This window comes from Eleutherodactylus coqui, chromosome 8 (assembly GCF_035609145.1).
Source record: "Eleutherodactylus coqui strain aEleCoq1 chromosome 8, aEleCoq1.hap1, whole genome shotgun sequence".
Lineage (NCBI taxonomy): Eukaryota > Metazoa > Chordata > Amphibia > Anura > Eleutherodactylidae > Eleutherodactylus > Eleutherodactylus coqui.
Genome location: NC_089844.1, coordinates 128,198,451 through 128,212,800, shown reverse-complemented (window position 1 = coordinate 128,212,800; position 14,350 = coordinate 128,198,451).

The window sequence follows — 14,350 nt, the reverse complement described above, 5'->3', positions numbered from 1 at the left end:
CACTGGAGAAGCGCCTGAAAAAAGTTACATGGATCAACCATGCCCACAAAGACATCTGCTCACCGGGTGAAAGCATGTTGCCAGAATAATTTAACGGTGCTCGCACAAGCAAGAGGGACAAAACGGAGTCTGGGTGTTGGTTTTTAAGCTGTTTTCCAAGGAATGGGCAGTTCTCTAGGGGTTGGGTTTACAATAAGGGGTGTCTGCTGGTTTTTCTGCGCGTTTTTTTCCGCAACACATCCGCGTATATCCGCGCGTGATTTTTCACGCATCCGCACCTATCCGCAAGCACATTTAGGTACCATACGCGCGTGAAAATCCACTAGCGGAATCCGGAACGCTCGTGTGCAGGCGGCCTAAAGAATGTTCTAACTATCGCACAGTGGCCCTTATCTCACATGCCAGTAAGGTAATGCTCAAGATCCTGCAAGGTAGACTCTAGCAGTTCATGGACTGAGAGTTGCCAGATTTATAAGCCGGGTTCAGAAAAGGCAGAGGAACTAAAGACCAAATTGCCAATATCCGCTGGATAATGGAGGCAGGCAGGGAATTTCAGAAAATGATCTATTTGTTTTATTGATTATTCTAAAGCCTTTGACTGTGGGAATCATAATGAATTGTGGCAAGTTCTTGGTGGTATGGGGATACCAAGTCACCTTGTATGCCTCCTGAGGAATCTGTACAACAACCAAGTAGCAACGGTAAGAACAGACCATGGAACTACAGATTGGTTTAAGATTGGGAAAGGAGTACGGCAGGGGAGTATACTCTCACCATACCTATTCAACTTGTATGCAGAACACATCATGCGATGAGCGGGTCTTGATGACTCCAAGGCTGGAGTTAAAATCACTGCAAGAATCATTAACAATTAGAGATGAGCGAGCGTACTCGGCCACGCCCCTTTTGCGCCTGAGTACCGCAATTTTCGAGTACTTCCGTACTCGGGCGAAAAGATTCGGGGGGCGCCGTGGGTGAGTGGGGGGTTGCAGCGGGGAGTGGGGGGGAGAGGGAGAGAGGGCTCCCCCCTGTTCCCTGCTGCTACCCCCGCGCCGCCATGCCTCCCCCCGCCCCCCGAATCTTTTCCCCCGAGTACTGAAGTACTCGAAAATCGCGGTGCTCGATCGAGTAATTACTCGAAACGAGTAGGTTCGCTCATCTCTATTAACAATCTTAGATATGCAGATGATACATCTTTGATGGCTGAAAGCGAGGAGGAGCTGAGGAACCTTATTACCAAGGTGAAAGAAGAAAGTGCAAACGCTGGGTCGCAGTTACACATAAAAAAACAAGATTATGGCAACCAGATTGATTGACAACTGGCAAGTAGAAGGAGAAAACGTGAAGGCAGTGACAGACTTCATATTTCTAGGTGCAAAGATTACTGCAGACGCGGACTGCAGCCAGGAAATCAGAAGACGTTTACTTCTTGGGAGGAGAGCAATGACTAATCTCAATAAAATAGTTAAGAGCAGAGACATCACACTGACAGCGAAGGTCCACGTAGTTAAAGCAATGGTATTCCCCATAGTAACCTATGGATATCATAGCTGGACCATAAGGAAGGCTGAGCGAAGGAGAATAGACGCTTTTGAACTGTGGTGTTGGAGGAAAATGCTGAGAGTGCCTCAAGAAGATCAAGCCAGTCCACACTCCAGGAAATAAAGCCAGACGGCTCACTGGAGGGAAGGATATTAAAGGCAAAACTGAAGTACTTTGGCCACATAATGAGAAGATAGGATACCTTGGGGAAAGTGGAAGGCAAAAAGAAGAGGGGCCGACCAAGGGCAAGATGGATGGATGATATCCTTCAGGTGACGGACTGGACCTCGGTGGAGTTGGGGGTGGCGACAGCCAACAGGAAGCTCTGGCGTGGGCTGGTCCACGAGGTCACGAAGGGTCGGAAGCAACTGAACGAATAAACAACAACCCAATAATAGAAATACATGAAAAAAGCTAGCCAGCTTGAGATATCAAAATTGGCAAATTGAATCTCTAAACTGTGAAATTTATTTGCACATAGTCTTTAAAAATTGATTTGTAAACTGCAATTTTTAAGTTAAGGTTCAATTAGCTCTTCTATCACAAATGTATTTTTTCATTTCATTGGTGACTTAAATGCATTTTCTCTCTTTTCCACTTAAGATACACCATTTCCTGCCCCAGGACTACTCTTTCTTCTTCTTATGTTAATGCTCTTTGCAATTACATTAAAATGATGTGCTGCAATTATTTTCCATGTCTGTGGTGGCGGTGCTGCGTTGTGGGGGCCGGACCGCGCCGTTCCATTTGCCAACTATATATGTGGATGCTATAGTTACATCAGAGGTCTCTTCTGTCCTTGCCTGCTAGCTCCAGTGTAATGAGCGCTCATCTTCAGAAGGATGGTGCATTAAAACTCCCCCTGCTGTGTTAGAGCTGATTAATTCTCTTCTTGCCAGCAGCTGCTCAGCTTCATTTACTATCTATAGCGCTCTTTAAACGTGTGAATATGTCGTAACCAGTGCGATAACAGTGACTTCGTATTTTTACCTTATTTTGTAACCATCTAGGTTATAGGTCAAATGAGGAGCCTTACTGGAGCAGTGGGCAGAGAAATACAGATCGGGCACAAATCTAGCCTAAAGAGCATATTTAAAAATTGTAGATATTGTATTGTGTATTACGCCTCTTCCACGCGGGCTACAAAATCGCGAGATTTTGTAGTGATGCGACATCGCTACAAAACGCATGTATGTGAGGCCTCATTCACACGGGCGACACGGCATCGCTACGAGAAAATCACAGCTATATCGCATCACTGGTCTGTGTGATATCGCTATGGTTTCTCGTGGTGATATCGCGATTTTATATGGCTCTAAAGTTGCATGTGGACTTGAAATATAAGCCCTACCCCAAAAATAAGCTCCCTAGCTGCAGAAAAAAAATTAAAAAATAAGTAAACATCACCTCAGAAGCATTGTCCGGCTCCTATGTAGCTTTTTTCTGGTCCCCCGCACTGGTCTTCTTCATCTCTTCTGGCTGGGGATTGAAAAATCTCCGCCTCCTGGAAGCACTGGCTGTGATTGGCTGACGCTTAGCCAATCAGAGCCAGCCCTAGATGAATGGCTGTGATTGGTTTATCGAGCGCTGGCTGTGATTGGCTAAGCATCATCCAATTAGAGGCAGCGCTTCCAGGAGGCAGGGAATTTTCAATCCCCTGCCAGAAGAGATGAAGAAGAATAGTGTCGGAGACCCGGGGAGAAGATGCTGCTGGGCTGACAGCGCTTCTAAGGGGATCTATGTGGGTTTTTTTTAAATATTTTCTTGCAGTTAGTGCTTATGCTATGGCTTTGACAGTAGGATTTCCTACTGCAACAGAGAGGAAGGCTCCATAGGGAAACATGGGCTGCAAAACCTCATGAGTTGGGGGCATATCGCGGGACCCGCAAGGTTTTTGTGTTGGGATGTCGCATGCTACAAAACATGTGTGAATTAACCCATAGGAAAGCATGGGCTTCACATACATGCGATTTGTAGCACTGTGACAAAATCACGTGACTTTGTCGCCTGTGTGAACAAGGCCTTATAGGCATTATATATACTTATCATAGTACATTATATCCCACATATTAGATCTTTTACTCCATGTGTGATATGGTGGTAATCTTATAACATAATTACCACGTCAGCACCTTTTGCTGTAGTATATACCTTTATATACTTTTGCCTGCTATAATCAACATTTCATCATTTAAGGCTACCTACACATGTCCCAATATCGTGCTTGCCAACGTGCTTTTAACCCGTGGATACGGGGTGTTTTTCAGGCAAAAGCGCATCGCATCTGTGAAATTCCGATCCTCTCGCACGAGTCTCACGCCAGATAGAGTATTTGTCACTGAAAGTGCCTGAAACTAAAATATAACCTTTATTAATATTAATGATAAAAAACCAATACTGCTAAGGCAGGATGGTTCCGACCTAAACGGACACAAAATGACAGACAACCATACAAAACAACCACAAAATTAATTGCCTATGGGATTAGCGCAATTTGCTTAAGTAATTAGAATGACTCAAATACAGAATTTTAATATATTATTTAAATTGATAATGATAAGAGGGGCTACCAGATAAGGTGGTGACCGTAGCGGGCCGTTATCAGGTATACAAGGGACCAGAAAGTGGTAGCGCCTACTGAGATAACTCCATGTTGTTATGCATTAATAAGAACATGCCTATTGATGGAAAGACACTGTTCCAAAACAACTAGAGAGCGTCACTCATAAAACCCTAAGTGGTGGATAATGACAATTAGATCATCCACACTAGACAAATATTATACTAGCACACTCGCGTATGGGAGCACTGTACTGAGTCCGTAACCTTATTTGTTACTAGACTTATTCACTTCCCCATAGGGTCATCGATCTGACAAGACCCAGTTCTTAAAGGGGTTGTCCCGCGCCGAAACGGGTTTTTTTTTTTTTCAACCCCCCCCCCGTTCGGCGCGAGACAACCCCGATGCAGGGACGTACAGACAGCTTACCGGAGCGCTTACCTTGATCCCCGCGCTCCGGTGACTTCTATACTTACCTGTGAAGATGGCCGCCGGGAACCTCTTGCTTCGTGGACCGCAGCTCTTCTGTGCGGTCCACTGCCGATTCCAGCCTCCTGATTGGCTGGAATCGGCACGTGACGGGGCGGAGCTACACGGAGCCGCTCTCTGTCACGAGCGGCTCCATAGAAGAACACAGAAGACCCGGACTGCGCAAGCGCGGCTAATTTGGCCATCGGAGGCCAAAAATTAGTCGGCTCCATGGAGACGAGGACGCTAACAACGGAGCAGGTAAGTAAAAAACTTTTTATAACTTCTGTATGGCTCATAATTAATGCACAATGTATATTACAAAGTGCATTATTATGGCCATACAGAAGTGTATAGACCCACTTGCTGCCTCGGGACAACCCCTTTAAATTAGGTCAAAGTCTGTATCATCGGAAACAGGCTAGAAGGCTGGACTTGTAATGACAATTAAGTCAGGAGAAGTCCAAGCTACTTATAATATATGTCAATTCGCAAAATTGCGAATTTGATGAACATATAAATAGTTAGCTGAAATCCAATGTGGACCAGGGCGAACAAGATCGTCCGTAATCGTCTAATCGTCAACGCGTTTCCGCAGCGCAAGACAGATTATTTGGCGCGCTGCTTCATCAGGACGAAAATAAGACTGAATGATGCCCAAAAATTGTGCGATGCCAATCAACTGCACACAATTTTTGTTGCAATGGGTTCGAATAGCAAACAGCAGTTGCACAAAAATTGCGCGTAAGAACTGGTTTTTTAATGCGCCAATGTAAGAAGGCTGGTAGATTAATTGCACATTATGTAAAAGCAAATAGAATGGTTTTTAGTGTAGTGTAATTAATAACACTGCTTTACACTAAACAGACGACTGTGGAGGCTGATTTACACAAACAGATTGATTTGCGATTATAATGCAATCAATCTTGTTGCCTTACACTAGACAGTCGACTGTAAAGGCAACCCGATTGGTTTGCAAATAGTGCAATTGACCATGCTGTTTTATAATGAACAGACAGCTGACATAGCAATCCTTATGTTAGATAGGTCCATTAATTGAACACTATTCAACAAACATAGGTGCTAGTGATTAAACAGTCTGAACACCTGATACTTGGCGTTTATTGTCCCAGACTGACAAAAGAGCCAGGGAGGTCAATTAGAAATTGTGATGATAAATTTTCTAACCTGGCTAAAATACAATACGGTCCTAGATGGTGACCGCTATCTAAACTACACTACCAGCCCCTGTGAGGCATTACTTCAAACTGACAGACGCCAGATAGAGGATCCTGTTTCCCATTAAAATCCTCGAATCGCACTCACATGCACATCTCATGCCTTAAAGCTCCACAGAAATCAAGGGGCGATGCATTCCGATGAACACGAAGAGATAGTATATGCCATGTTTTTTTTCGAAAACATCGCTCGTGTATATGACTCAAAAGAATGGCACTCATAGTTGTGCAAATCTCGCACCAGTTTCACGGCCATGTGACAGCGGCCTAAGGCCAGGCTCACCAAAGCGTTTGGTGACAGCGCATTACACACACTGGCTTTGCACGCGTAATACACTGTACCAATCTCCCATGAGCCTTCATGCTGCCGCTCACATGAATTGCATGAAATACCCACACAAAAACAATTGCAGCATGTTCTATCTTAGCGCGTATTGCACACACATGCAAGCCAAGAAATCGCATGCTGATTGGCATCGCCCAGCAATTACGCTTGGCGGTGTGAATTACAGCTGTGTGAGCCCATTTGCGCGCATGAGCGTAGTGTTTCGGCAGAACAAACAACGCTTTTTTTGCACACACATTGGCATATTTTACTATACTTTTTGTGTCTGCAAGGCATGTTGGTGTGCAAGCAGCAAGCAAAGACACTGATTGAAATGGCTAATGAGTTCCAGATGTGTTCTTTTTCCTGCGCAATTATACTGTGTTTTACACATCTCCTTGCGTATTACACACACATTGGCGCATCCCCCATTGACTTCTACAAACACACAAAAAAATAGAACATTTTCAATTTATTTTTGTGCTACTGAAATAAATGGGTTCTATTCTCTGCATATTGCGCATACAAAATACGTAGACAATTAACCTCTGTAATACCAACCCATGAGTTCATTCACATGGGCATATGGGGGCTGCATATTCCGCATGTATTTTTCATGAGTGTAATATGTAATAGGCATGTAACATGGATGCAAAAGTATGACGCTGCGTTTTTTTTCACGTGCATAATACATGCGTGATTAAAGACTTAACATTACATGGTATAACCAAGACAGTATTATATCTCTTTGAATACTTCTTTTATGTTGTTATTAACAAGGTAAACAAATCTGAGTCCTCTTAGTCCTTAGAGTCTAATACTATGGCCTCCATTAGTGGTGTGGGTACCCCTCGCTTCTTGGGGAGTACTCTCCACTACACAACAGGATGAACGATTACAGCAAAAGTTCCAGGCACAAAATAATGGTGGTCAACCACTGCAAAGTTAAAGTTCAGTCCTAGCTGTTCTTAAGTGTGCGCACTGTACACGGTCTTAGAGACCGGTCTCTACCTATAATTGTTTAAGTTCAGCGACAACTCCGTAATCAACGTTTGCCAATGTTTCATTTGCAGGCTCCCAAGAATGGAATATGGTAAAGCAACTCATTCCAGCAACATTGACCTATCCGTACAGGAGCCACTGACACCCTGCTGCTGTAAGCTCCTCTCACTACACGTCACTTCTGTTCACTCAATGGCTTCCTCTTAGCTTACATGGCCACCTCTTTCTCTCCACAGGGTTAGGAAAGCCCATTTCCACTCCCTTCATGCCACAAATCTTCCTACCTCACCAGTTCCTACCCCTCTCCAACCAGGTGACCTGAACACACTAATCAGGAAATTCTTTAGGTAGATGCAATCCAGAAGTGTTATTATTATACAAAATGGCCACTAGATGCCACTGCAATATCAAATTTTACATTACCCCCTATGGGTTTGCCAACTATAACTATTATTTGTACATTTTCACACGTAACAGCAGGGTAGCCCCTAGACTACCTCACTGATTCTTCTCTAATTTTGTGTTTTGCTAGTGTCCGTGCCACTACTGGTAATATGAGGTGATACCTGCAGCCCAGTCAGGATGCATAAGTAGTCCTGCCCCTCCAGGATGGCTCATCCATATGTCCTGTTACAAGGTTTGCTGTGTCTCCCTGCACCGTCTCAAGTGCATGGAGCAGATACCAGGACACAGGCCGTTAGATGAGAAGAGCTGAACGAGGCTGTAAAAGGGCATTGACACAGCATCAAGACCGGTATCTTTTCCTTTGTGCTCGGAGGAACAGAAGCAACACTTCTAGAGTCCTACAAAAGAACCTCTAATGGGCTACAGGTCTGCAAGTCTCTTACCAAATTGTCAGAAACAGACTCCATGAGGGTGGGATGAGAGCCTGATGTCCTGTAGCGGGACCTGTGCTCACAGCCCAGCACTGTGCAGCTTAATTTGCATTCACCAGAGAATACAAGAATATGCAGGTCTGCTATTGGTACCCGGTTTTCTTCACCGATGGTCCTATAGTGTTTTTACGTCCTGTGGCTGCAGGACATGTATGAAGGGAGATTGCGGGGTGATCTCTCTCCATACATCGCGGGTGTCGGCTGTTTTTTTACAGCTGACCCCGGCGGCAACAGCCTCAATAAGCCGCGCGGATGATCAGGGCTGTTAACCCTTTAAATGCCGCTGTCAATTCTGACAGCGGCATTTAAATCCCCCGAACCCTGTTGGCCCCCGTATGGCCCCCTGTGATGAGATTGCAGGGTGCTGTGCAGGTGTAATGGCAGCCGGGGGCCTTTGGAAAGACCCCAGGGCTATCATGGCAGAATGCCTATGAAGCCATCCCCGTGGGGAGGCTTGATAGAATGCCTGCCCGATAGCAGTATGATGTAATGCTATGGCTGTGGCATTACATCATACTGCAGAAGCTATCAAAGCATCGCTTTTTTGCTAAAAAAAAAAGAAGTAAAAATAAGATCAATAAAGTTTTATTAAGTTTTGCCCCCCCCTTTGTCATATTTATAACATAAGAATCTAAATAATAAATCAAAAATACATATTTGGTATCACTGCATCCGTGAAAGTGCGATCTATCGAAGTAATGCATTATTTACCCCCACATGATACATTTTGTCAAAAAAAAATTCCAGAAATGCACCTTTTAGTCACCCTGTTTTCAAGAAAAAATGCAATAAAAAGCGATCAAAAACTCATATTATTCCAAAATGGTACTAACGCAAACTACAGGACGTCCTGCAAAAAACAAGCCCTTGCACAACTATGTCTCTGGAAAAATAAACAGCTATTGCACGCAGAAGATGGCAGCAGAAAATAATTTTTAAAAAATTACATTTCTGTGAAAAAAAAAGTAGTACAGCAAAAACTATGTTTGGTATCGTAGTAATCGTACTGACCCAAAGAATAAAGTTATCAGGTAGAGATGAGTGAGCGTACTCGTCCGAGCTTGATGCTTGTTCGAGTATTAGGGTACTCGAGATGCTCGTTACTCGAGGCTAGCACCACGCGGTGTTCAAGTCACTTCCATTTTCTTCCCAGAAAATTTTGCGCCGTTTTCTGGCCAATAGAAACACAGGGAAGGCATTACCACTTCCTCCTGTGAAGTTCTAGCCCTATCCCACCCCCCTGCAGTGAGTGGCTGGGGAGATCAGGTGACACCCGAGTATATAAACTGGGGCCGCCCGCGGCTCGCCACAGATGCACGCTGAGAGAGATCAGGGAAAGTGCTGTCCTGCTGTAGCTGCTATAGGGAGAGTGTTAGGCTGTTATCTTCATCTGCAAGAACCCCAACGGTCCTTCTTAGGTCCACATCTGACCGTGTGCAGTACTGTTGAGGCTGCTTTTAGCAGTTTTGCAAATTTTATTTTATTTTTTTGTATATCGGGCGTGCAGAGCATTGCGTCCTCAGTCCGCAGTCATTCTACTGAGTATAGGGGCAGTACTGGTGAGGCAGGGACAGTGGGCTTTTTAAAAAAAATTGGAAAAAAAAATCTTTGGGCTGCCTGTGACCGTGTTCAGTTTACTGCGTGTCTGCTGGGGGTAGTAGTCGCTCACTAATACCCAGCTAGGTGTTACTGCAGCCTTGCGCATAATTTTTTCTGGCTGCACTGTGCTTTCAGTAACCACAGTCATCCTCCAACAGGGAAATCCATATACAGGCTATATAGGCAGTGGGCTTTTTCCCAAAAATTGGAAAAAAATACTATATTTGGGCTGCCTGTGACCGTCTTCAGTTTGCTGCGTGTCTGCTGGGGGTAGTAGTCGCTCATTATTACCCAGCTAAGCGTTACAGCAGGCTTGCGCATAATTGTTTCCTGGCTCTGCTGTGTCCATTACATGATCGCCGTCATCCCGCCAGAGGGAAAGAGTATACATATATACGCTGCATACGGTGTCTGTCTGGTTTTTCACCTCACCATTTTAAAAAATTGAAGCAAAATACAAATTTAACTAATACTGTGCTCCCCCTATACTGCTGCTTTGGAATTGTTACTGGGGCCTATCTAGACTGCTACTACTACTGAAATGGAACTAATACTGTGCTCCCCCTATACTGCTGCTAGTGATATGTTACTGGGGCCTGTCTTGACTGCTACTATTACTGAAATGGACGGTTGGGCAGCATGTAACCCAGGAGAAGTGGCAGCGGAGTGTCATGCAGGCAGTGATTGTGCTTTGTTGGAGGTAGTGTGGTGCTTAGCTAAGGTATGCCTTGCTAATGAGGGCTTTTCAGAAGTAAAAGTTGTTGGGAGGGGGGGGCCCACTCTTGCCGCTATTGTGGCTTAATAGTGGGACCTGGGAACTTGAGATGCAGCCCAACATGTAGCCCCTCGCCTGCCCTATCCGTTTCTGTGTCATTCCCATCACTTTCTTGAATTTCCCAGATTTTCACAAATGAAAACCTTAGCAGAGCATAGGTCCCATACAAAAATGCTCAGGTCGCCCATTGACTTCAATGGGGTTTGTTACTCGAAACGAACCCTCGAGCATCGCGGGAAGTTCGACTCGAGTAACGAGCACCCGAGCATTTTGGTGCTCGCTCATCTCTATTATCAGGTCATTTTTGTTGCAGTATGTGCGCCGTAGAAACAAGGTGCACCAAAAGATGGCGGAATTTCATTTTCCCCCCCATTTTTCTCCACTTCGAATTTTTTTAAAGTTTTTCAGTACATTATATAGCACCTTTGAAAAATATAACTCGTGCCACAAAGAAACAAGCCCTCACACAGCTATGTTGATGGATAAAGGAATTACAATTTTTAAAAGGGGTGAGGAAATAGAAAAAAACAAGCTCTGTCATTAAGGGGTTAAGGAACACTCGAGGCAAAAGTGATATACTGGAAATTTACGTACTGACTTAGGCCTTGTTCACACGAGCATTGTTTTGCACGCGTGTATGTGCACAAAAAACAGCGCTGCATGTGTGTGCAAAAAAACGCGTGAACGAAGCTCCGTGCCCATTGCTTTCAATGGGGCCGCCGCTGCTCCCGGGGGACTCATTGAAGGCAATGGGCTGCAAGCACCAACTGCAGTGATTTTCTGGGAAGGGCTTGGAACATAAGCCCTTCCCTGAAAATCATCCCTAGCTGTAGTAAAAAACAAACAAAAAAAACCATATACTCTCTGGCGCTGTTGGGGCTAGGCGCGTCTAGCCTCTTGGACCCTGGCACTCTACTGAAGCTCTCTCTCCCCCGTCTGCTGAAAGAGCTTCAGTATAGCGCAGGGAAGCCAAGCGGCTGAACACACCGAGCCCCGACAGCGCCGGAGAGGTGAGCATATATATATTTTATTTTTTTACACATGCTAGGGATGATTTTAGGGAAGGGCTTATATATAAAGCCCTTTCCTGAAAATCACTGCACGGGTTGCTTGCATCCCATTGCTTTCAATGGGGCCGCCGGCAACAGCGGCGCCGCCATTGAAAGCAATGGGAGAACATCACAGTCCTCTGTCACAGCTGTGACAGGGGATTCTTTACTCCCGCCGGGAAGTGCCATTATTACTGAACACTGTGTCAGTGCTGTCACAGTGTTCAGTGATGAGGGGACTCCCCGCAGGGAATATTTACGCGCAGCACGGACCTATGTGATGCACGCATGTCCTATCTTTTGCAGGTGTGTGAATTTGCACTCCTGTAAAACACGGACATGTGAACACACCATAGGGAACCAACTGTTCTAATAGACGCGTGGCTTTGCGCACACATAGGTGCACGCAGAGCAGCGCTCGTGTGAACGAGGCCTTAGGGTGTTTTTACACTGAACGATTGTCACTCCCCCGAGCAAATGACGTTACAGATTACTTGTTTCCTCGGACAGTTACTTTAGACACAAAGATAAATCGTTTATTTTTTTTACAGGATTGTTCAGTTCATGATTAGCGAATGAGCCAACGATGATTTTTATGCTTACATTAAATAAACGACAGATGAACGAATTATTGCCCAATTATTGGCTGTAATTGCACTGAACGATCATCATTCATTTTCGCACGATTAAACAATTTTTTTTCATTATAATTGATCCATGTAAAAGTGCCTTAAGTGACGGTCAGAAGAGTTATAATTAATGGGGTTCTGACATCAAAAAAAAAAAATTGTACTCACCTTGCCTGGCCTGGCCCGATCGCCAGGCATGTCCCCTCCAGCCGGCATCTTCTTCTGTGCCTTTAAAGCAGAGCAGGAGCGGTCAAAAAGACTGCTTCCTGCTCTGGTCCGTCCGTCAGGCACTTCCGAGGTCAACGGACGGACCGCCACAGCAAGCACGTCACAAGCAGTGCTTGCTGTGGGCGGCCCGTCCGTCCGGCTGAACTCCGGAGTGCTGCGCATGCGCAGTGGAGACGCAGCCCGTCCTGACTCCTGTCAGAGGGCACCTCTCCACTGCGCATGCGTGCGATCCCGGAGCGGCGCGGCTCGTGCAGACAGAAGAGGAGGAGCAGTGCCTGCTGGGAGATGACCCCCCGATGTCAACAACAACAGAAGAACAGGTAAGTATTATCTTTTTATGCTTTAACAGCCATTAAACCATGGGTTCCCTGGGTCCATTAGGGACACCAGGGAACAATGGCTGCTAAAGCATAAAAACATTATTCATGTCAGAACCCCTTTAATATATGAGGCCAGTACACTAAGCAAAAAAAATCACAGAAGATGCGCCCCCGCTGTTAACCCCTTCCCTGCCGCGATCTAAGTAGATCGCAGCAGGGAAAGAGTTCACAGAGGGAGCGCGTTCCCTCTGTGTCTCCAGCCGGCATCCTGTTGCCAGTGCCTGAGATCGCTGTGTAAGCGATAAGGCATGGCAGGGCAGTACTGTTGTCAAAGTCCCCCAGGGGAACACAAATGTTGTAAAAAAAAGAAAAGATTAAAAAAAAAATGTAAAAAAATGTTTAAAAAAAACCTTTTTTTATGCTTTTTTTCAGATTAGCATAAAAAAAGGTAAAAAAATTAAAACCCCCAGATATTTGGTATTGTCGCATCCGTAACGATGCGTGTAATACGTTGCACATGCTTTTGACTGTGCACGGTAAAAAGCGTTTTAAAAAACGCTAAAAAACCGAGGCAAAATGCTAAAAACGCAATAAAAGTGATCAAAAAAGCCGTATGTACACCAAAATGGTACCAATAAAAACTACAGCTTGTCTCGCAAAAAATAAGCCCTCACAGAGCTCCGTACATCAAAGAATAAAAAAGTTACAGGACTTTGAATGCAGCGATTTAGAAAAAAAAAAAAGATTTCCAAAAAAAGGGTTTTTATTGCAGAAAAGTGGAAAAACCTTAAAAAAAATGTAAGAATTTTGGCATCGTTGTAACCATACCGACCCGCAGAAAAAATGGATGTCATTTATGCTGCATGATTAACGCTGTAAAAAAAAAAAAATCTATGGCAGAATTGATGCGTTTTCTCTTCCTGCTGTCATAAAAAAAAAAAAAAAAAGTTTTACAATATAGTTAATGTACCTAAAAATGACGCCGATAAAAACTACAGTTCGCCACGCAAAAAACAAGCCCTTATACGGCCGCGTCGACGGAAAAATAAAAAAATTATGGCTTTTGATAATTGGAGAAGAAAATCCGCCAAAAATTCTTGCGTCCTAAAGCCCAAAATAGGCCATGTCATGAAGGGGTTAACATATAACCAAGCCTTATTTATTAAGATGAATCACCCCAGAGACAATACAATCCATGAATAATCAGTCCAATAGCCTATAGACATGCATTCCTTTACTGAGATTACAATATTAAGGACAACTAACCCTACTGATACCCTAATATTTACGGCCCTGCCTAAGGCCCCATTTACACTGACAAATGATCGCTCAAACGACAGTTTTAGTGACAGTTTTGAGTGATCATCTTTGCATAGTCTACAGTAGCTACTTAAGAGCTATGCAGGTGGAGCGGGACCGCCACTATCGCTCGGCGAACAATACAACTGTTTTGTATACCAGCGGGACACAGGCTGTAAGAATCTTATCAGTGCTGCCGACGGTGATAACAGCCGGCACCGCTGATAAGAGTTCATCACTCAATTCAAGAAACTTAGAATTGAGCGAGGAACGACTCGTGCACGAAAACTGCACGATGTCCACACATTTAGACCCAATGATTCTTGCTTAAAAGACGGCTTTGAGCAAATTTTGAGCGAGAATCGTTGGGTCTAAATGGGCCTTAAGAAACAGGAGTCCCGCCCTGACAAGGGTGATTCC